Source organism: Nipponia nippon, unplaced genomic scaffold, assembly GCF_047370975.1.
Source record: "Nipponia nippon isolate SJK-2023a ecotype South Korea unplaced genomic scaffold, ASM4737097v1 scaffold_25, whole genome shotgun sequence".
Lineage (NCBI taxonomy): Eukaryota > Metazoa > Chordata > Aves > Pelecaniformes > Threskiornithidae > Nipponia > Nipponia nippon.
Window position 1 is genome coordinate 2,006,353 of NW_028262342.1, and position 7,162 is coordinate 2,013,514.

A 7,162-nucleotide genomic window follows, 5' to 3' on the forward strand; every position below is an offset into this window, starting at 1 on the left:
CACTTGAGGACACGCAGCAGGGCCGGCAGGCTGGGACGCAGCGGAGAGGGAACATGGGCAGAAAGACCCGATATGGGGGTGGAACGGTGACAGCATCCCTGGCCTCGGGGCTGGGATTAGCCATCGGGTGCACTTAAAGGAATTTTAATCAGCGAAAGATGGTGCTGTCAATAAAAACAAGCGAGAGGCTCCGTGGCGCCGCGCCAAGGCGATGAGCGCATGATTTTTAATCTAGGAAAGTAGCTGCCGGGAGGGGAATGGCACGCGGCTGGGCAGCGGCTCCCGGGGAGCTGCATCCGTGCCAGGGATAACTGAGGGGCCCGATCCGGGCTGGGAGAGGGGCTTCCCCCATCCCACCCTTTGGGGTGCTGTTGCAGGGGGAGGTGGTGGGGAAAGGGATGGGGGGGACTAGTGATTGCATGGGGATGTTGGGTTTCTCTGCAGCTGGTTTGCTCAGGGACTGTTCTCCCGTGCCTCAGTTTCCCCTTTCCTAAGTGAAGATGCTTAATCACCCCTTTAAGACATGCAGACTTGCTGGGTGGGGGTATAAAAAGAGGGACTGCTTGCTGGGTGAAGGCAGCAACAGGCTGTGGGATGAGCCTAGAGCAAAGCCCAGGAGAAGGGCAGCGGGAGCTGAGCATCCCTGCCGTGAGCAGGCAACCAGGGCTGAGCCTGCGCTGGGCGAGGACGGCTTTCCAGAGCTTGGTGATGCGGCTCCATCCCTGGGATGGGAGCAGCCAGAGCCGTGGTCGCTGCGCTGAGCATCAGGCTGCCCGTCAGGCCTGTTCGACCCAGGCAACTGCTGTAATCCCGCAGCAGGCAGCTCTTCTTCAAGGGATTTGGAGCAGGGAGACAGCTCGACACGAGCAGACCCGCGTGTGCTTCTCAGCAGGCTGGAAGTCGCCTGCTAAAATCAATGTTACCCGGAGCCCACGAGGGAACAGCTCTCCCCGCCGTCCCTGCGTTTCCTCTTGCGGTGACCTGAGCAGGGTGACAGCTCCCTGATGGCCGCCCAGGCACCGAGATTTGGGAAACCTCGAAACGCTGGGACCAGCTCACTTCCCCATCAGGCGCATCCAAGCCCGGCGGCGATCCTCGCTGTGTTCCCCCTCTTTGACCCCCCCCAAGCAGGGGGCACCTTCCCTTGCATTGCGCTGCGGTGCTCTGGGTGGCTTGGCCTCACACCTGGCTCATCTGGGGCCGCGGCAGGAGGTTTGTGGCATCACCTGGTGGGATTTTGGAAGGGGGAGGCTCCCTGGGAGCCAGGTGTATCTCCTCCTTCCTACTGAATACCTCTAGAAAGATGAGGAGGTTGCTTCCCTGCCCTAATCCGGCTCTTAACTGAGGATACCTGTGCTTGCCATTGCCTGGAGGAGCCTGTGGGCTGCAGGAGGTGCAGCTGGGAGCACTGGAGAGGTTATAAACCCACCCAGAGCAGCTCTTGAGGCTCCCCAAGTCTCTGGCAGTTGATGTTGCTGGTCATGGCCTTGGAGCAGGGGTGGTGAAGGTAAGAGAAGTGATGCGAGGAGCTGCTTTGCTCCATTTGGGATTGGTGGGACCCTACAAAGTCCCTTCCTCCTGACGAGCCCCGCTGCAGCATGGCGGAGCCCCAACCCTGTGGGCTGGGTGCCCATCGGCGTTGGGTGGATCCCCCCTCCCCAAGCTTGGTGGGATCACTTGAGAAACCCTCTGCAGCCCAGTCTCTCTCCAGTTTCCTGGCAGTTTTATTCCCACCACCCTTATTTCTACCAAAGCATCACCCCACTCCAAAGCAACTGGAACCAGTTTACTGCTGGGAAGAGGGGTTCAGGATTTCTCCCAAGTGGTGTTTCATTGCCCAGTGAGCTCACCGGGATCTGTCCCAGCACCCCTGGCACGGCTGTACCTGGAAAACTGCTGCTGTATGCACAGGGTGCTGAGCCAAATGTGGGGCTGGGGTGGATGAACCCCCCCCTTTTCCCACCCCTGTGGAGTTTTACAGCCGCCGAACTCGGCCGTGGTCCCTGGCTGCCACATCTCCTCCCCATCGGCGATGCTTCGGGCTCTTGGTTTAATAGTGCTGGTGCTGAGCGTTTTGGCGTGGAGGGCTGGGGACGGTGGCGTTGTGTGTGTCCAGTTCCCGCTCATTTAATGTGATGAAATCCCAATAAATAACTCAAGCCCAGAATGGCTTTTCTTTACCTCAAGGAATGTGACTTGCAGCCCTTTTTTGGCTGGGCCACACGAGCCTTGCATGGATTTATGTTACCGCTCTGGCTATCCAGAGCCAACGGCCTTCATCCTGCCATTGCTGGAGAAAGCTCTTAGAACCCACAAAAAGTGACCTAAAATGTTCTTTTTGTTAAAGTTATTTTTTCTGTCTCCCTACTTTGCGCTATTGTAACGTGTACTGAGAAAGCCAGGTCAGCAGGGGAGATGCTTGGGAGGGGATGCTGGGGGTGGCAGAGGGACCCCAGGGTGCACGTTCCCCTGCCTGAGCCAACAGGGAGAAACCCTGTAGCAAGTTCTCCTCTCCTCAGCCTCGAAAAATTCACCTGAAATGGGTTTTGACTGGGAAATTGGCTTTTCCTGCTTTGGGTAGGGCAGGGGGGAATTTTCCACTGCACCCCCCTGCCTATCACCTACCTGAAATCCTCTGACGGTGAGCTGGGGATGGCATTTCTCCTGCTTCTCTGGTTCCTGATGGAAGTCAAGGTTTAAAGCAGCATCCCGGGAATGCTGGCTGGTCTCCTCGCAGTCAGGATGAAAGCAAATGTGTAAATGCAGAGTTTCCCCAGAAAAATTAACCCCAACTCTCCAGCCAGCTGCTGGGTTGGATGAGCCCCCACAAAGCCACTTGGATGTGGGTTCACCCCTCTGCCCTGGGCTTTTGAGAGCCTTTTAATTAGAAGGCAGCGCTAACTGGGGGTAGGAGAGTTTCTGCGATGGGTGCAGGGGTGTTGCAGGCTGCAATGCTTTAGAGGTGAAGGGCAATGCCTGACCCCAGGCTCCCAGCACGGCTGGGGAAGCTGGGAAACCTGGATTTGCTGCCAGGTCTTGAGCAAGCAGGCTTGTACCTCAGTTTCCCCATGGGGGTGTTCCTTCGCAGGGAAGGGCGTGCTGCTGGGAGAAAGCCTTTCAAAAAAAAAAAAAAAGGCAAACAAAGGAGGTGTTTGTGTATTCTGTAAAAAGCAGCTCTGGGAGTCAGCTGAGGACAGCCCCGGCTAATTGGAGAGAGGAGAGCATGATCTTATTTGCCTATTACGGTCCCAGTAACGCCGGGCTGACACGCGGCCGCGAGCACAGTGAGGGCTGGCAGCGTAGACAGCCCCCGTGTCCTGCATCCCGGAGGTAAGCATTTGCTGGACCTCGACATCGTTTGCTCAAAAGAGATGATACAAGTGAGAAGGGAAAGCACCGTGCCAGGCCATGGCTTGCCAGCAGGCAGCCAAGGTCACCCCAACCCCAGATTGTCCCCAAACTCCTTGCTGGGGACAGTTGGCTCCGTCCCCCAGCCCACGTTAGTGCTCTGTGTTGAGCTTGGCATGCCAATGAATACACCGCTCCTCCCAGCTGGCTGGGGACCAGGAGAAGCCTCGTTTTCTTGCTTTTACACCTGGAAAAGGGCATCTTGGAGAGGTGAAACAAAAACCCAAGGACCTGTGTGGTGCAATTGCTCCTTCTCCTCCATCTCTGGAGCGGGGACGTGCCCTTCCCCGCCAAGCTGGTGCTCCCCGTGCCATGACAGGGGCTGAGACCCCACCATTACCTCCCCCATCCCTTTTTTTTTTTTTTTAGCTGATTCATGAAATTTCTGTTCTGGCATCGCCATGTTGCTTTAAGCTGTTTACGCAAGTTCAGGAGGCGACAGCGCGCGGGGTATTTTTAGCTCGCCGGGTAGCAGAGCGGGATTAAAATGCAGTCAGTGTTACAGACGCTGGGGCTGAATCAGTATTCCTGCACAAGCCTCTCCGTGCCAGCGTTTTCCATTGAGTGTCTGAAAAACCCAAGTTTCCATGGAGACCCAGCTCCAGGGCAACCCGTTTTCCTTGCGGAAAAAAAAAAAAAAGCAGCAGGTAGGGAGTGGGCGCAAGGGATGGCCAAGCTCTGGCTCCAGAAGGAGAATTGTGGTTATAAATCCCGGTCCTTTGTCACCCGGGATGCAGGTGTGGAAGCAGAGATGTGGGCGTTAGGTTGTGAAACGCTGTTAAAAGGTGGTTGGGCGTGAGCCGAGTTGTTCGTCCCATCCCATACCCCTTTGGTGGGTTTTTTGGGGGGTTGGATGTGCTTTTTGGGTGGTGGGTTTGCTAAGTTGGTGGTGGGTCCTGGCAGGAGGTCTTGGTGCCTTGCTGCTGAGAAAGGGAGTGACGTGGTGCCAAGAAGATGTGTTTGCTCTCCTGGAATGGTGGAACCGGGAATTAAATGAGTTAAATCAGCAGATGCTCTTACCCATGCTGGGACTGTGTCCTCTTCTGCTTTGAGGCACCTCTGAAGGGGCTTTGCCAGGGGCAGGTTGTCTCCAGTCCACAGCGTAGGAGCAGAAACTCTCTAAGAGGACATGAGGATGAAGACGATTGCTTAGGATCGCACTGCAGAGCTGTCCTGTCTTGGTTTGCCTGTTGGCCAGCAGAGAGATGTCAGCCACGAGAGTCTCCCATGGAGAAGAGACCGAAACATTGCTGTTCTCCTTTATTTTCTAGCTCGGCAAATCCCCCCTTCTCCCCCTCCTGCTGCATCTATCTTGGAAATTTGGATTAAAAAAAGACAAATATTAGTTCTTGCTAGACATTCATATAACTTCTCCTGCCTGTCCCCAGCACTGTGGGTAGGACTCGGCTGGTGCGGTGGCAGTGTTGGGTGGCAAAGCGGGTCAGTGTGCAGAAAACTCAGTGCTCCCAGTTTGGCACTGGAGAAGATTTGGCAAGAGAGACCCAGGACTGGCTGGTCTGCAGCAATGAGCTGATCATTTGCTTGTCCTAATAACAGCAAGATGGTTGCTCTGCGGACTCGCTCGGTGGCACTCTTGGAGATATTCTTTTGATGGGGATGTGGACATGGGCCATATGTTGAATCCCAGGAGCTGGTCTCTGCTCATATGGCCCCCAGCAGTGGGGTCTTGCCTTGGTCATGAGTTTTCCAAGCAAGCCCCATCCTTGAACCCCACTGAGATCCAAGCTGGAACCAAGGCATTTCCTCCCAGTTGCTTTCCCTTTACTATGATGGGACTTTTCCATGGGGAGATCCAGCATGTAAAAACCTAGAAAACCCAGCCTGGGACTGCTTGTAGCTGCCCCAACGGAGGCTGGAACCAAGCAGTAAAGCATGATGATATAAAGTACAAAGCAAAGGCCAGCTCTCGGAGTGGCCAGCCCCATCGCTGCCTCCTTGCACGGGGCTGCTGGATCTGCAGGACCAGAGCCACGGGTGATGTGTAACGTGGTGCAACTTCTGGTCAGGCTTGAGACGGATCATCTCCGGAGGGATAAGCTGCTTCTGGGAGCAGAAGGGCTCCCCAGATCCAGAGCTCCTGGGGAGATCTCATCCTCCAGCAGGATCTGAGTGCAGATGGGCTTCACGGAGAGACAGAGCAGAGATTTTTGCAAGAGGCCGCAGCCAAACACGAGCCGCCAAACCCCCGACGCAATCAGGTACCTTAAGGCCACGTCCTCTGCAACGGGGTTTGGTATTTTGAGTTTTCAAACCAGCTGAGAGCAGCCACGGTTGAACAAAACTACTCAGTTTTCAAAGCAGTTTGTGCTTTCCCATCCTTCACCTGGGGAAAAAAAATGAAATCCCATCTGCAGAAAAACTTTTTTGGTTTCTCTAAGGCGTTTTCATTAAAAGAGAAATGGATGCTTAAAACCCCATGTCCTCCAAGCAAAATCCAAGTCGAGAACTTGTACCAAATAAAATGATTTTTACTGCAGCATTTTTCAGCCTGATTGATTAATATTTTTGCCCAAGCAGAATACTTTCTGTGAAAAGGCTTCTTTTGATCTAAAAACTGTTGTCATCGGCTTTTTTTTAATTGAAAACCACTTCCACTTTCATTAATAGCTGTTCTCCCATCCCTAGCCTGCACTCAGCATGCCTGAAACAGCTCCTTTCCAACGGGTGATTTTCCAGGATTGGAAACGGCCAACATGATGGGCTTTTATCTATGTTCACGGCGAATTTAGGCAGACTTGTTCCTATTCAGGCTGCATTCAGAAAATGGTTCTGGGTAATAAAAGGAGAAAAAGTCATATTTCAGCCCAGCTCCTTATTTTTGTGTAGTCTTGGAAATGGTGTCTTTCCCCATGGAGTCAAGGGGATGCTACTAGAGGGACTTTGGTGTCCAACGTTCATGGTTCTGCTCTTGGATCTTGGCTTTGGCCAAGGGTTGGCACGGGTTAGTAGAGGACTAAGCCCAGCACCCACGATGCTGCTGGATTTGGGGGCACCCGTTCAACTGGGATGCAAGATGCAACCTGGCAGGAGCATCCCAGGGAGTCCCCCGTGTTCCTGGGCTTGGGGACCGTGCGCTGAGGCCATGTTCTTAACCCTGCCAGATGCTTGGTGGTAACAAGGGGCTTTTTTTGTCTGTGTCTCAGAGGCTGCATGAAACACATGCAAATGAATTGCCTCTTATCACTGCCGGCCGCCCGGGCTGCTCCATCATCAGCCTTTTGTTTTTTCCCCGGGGTGAGCTAGTCTTCATCTTTGCTTTCTGCTTACAGAAAATGATATTTGCGGAACAGCCTGCAGAAAAAAAAACAAAACAAAAAAACCCCCAAAAACCAAACCAACCCAAACCAAATTGCACCACTCCAGATATCTATTGACTTTGTTTCAGTAACCGGGCTAAATTCTCTGCGGGATGCCGTGACTCTCCTTTGGGAGAGGATGACTTGTGCAGCTTCGTTCCCAGCACCGATGGGAAGCAGGAATGGTTGGGCAGGGGCGGGCAGTGCGTGGAGAGGGGGGGAGATATATTATAAACCTGTTGCACTTAAGCCCCGGCGGGAAACATCGCCCCATTTGCAGCAGAGCACCGTGCCCTCCCTTGTGCGTGGAGATTGCAGGAGGCTTGGCCAGGGGGAGTGGGGAGAAGCCCTAACAGCAGCTTGCAGTAAGGATGCTCTGCTTGCTTCCAACTGGAGTAAATACCATTTCCCTCTCGTTTGTGAGCAAAGGGAAGGTC

The 7,162-nt window shown here is 54.0% G+C and overlaps 1 long non-coding RNA gene across 1 annotated transcript; it reads left to right on the forward strand.

Annotated features, from left to right (window-relative positions):
- The first annotated feature begins 1,461 nt into the window (after positions 1 to 1,461).
- Positions 1,462 to 5,908, forward strand: LOC148055236 (uncharacterized). The gene is made up of 2 exons (XR_015705693.1): positions 1,462 to 1,507; positions 4,462 to 5,908. It is a non-coding gene; the product is annotated as an uncharacterized LOC148055236 (long non-coding RNA).
- Positions 5,909 to 7,162: the final 1,254 nt, after the last annotated feature.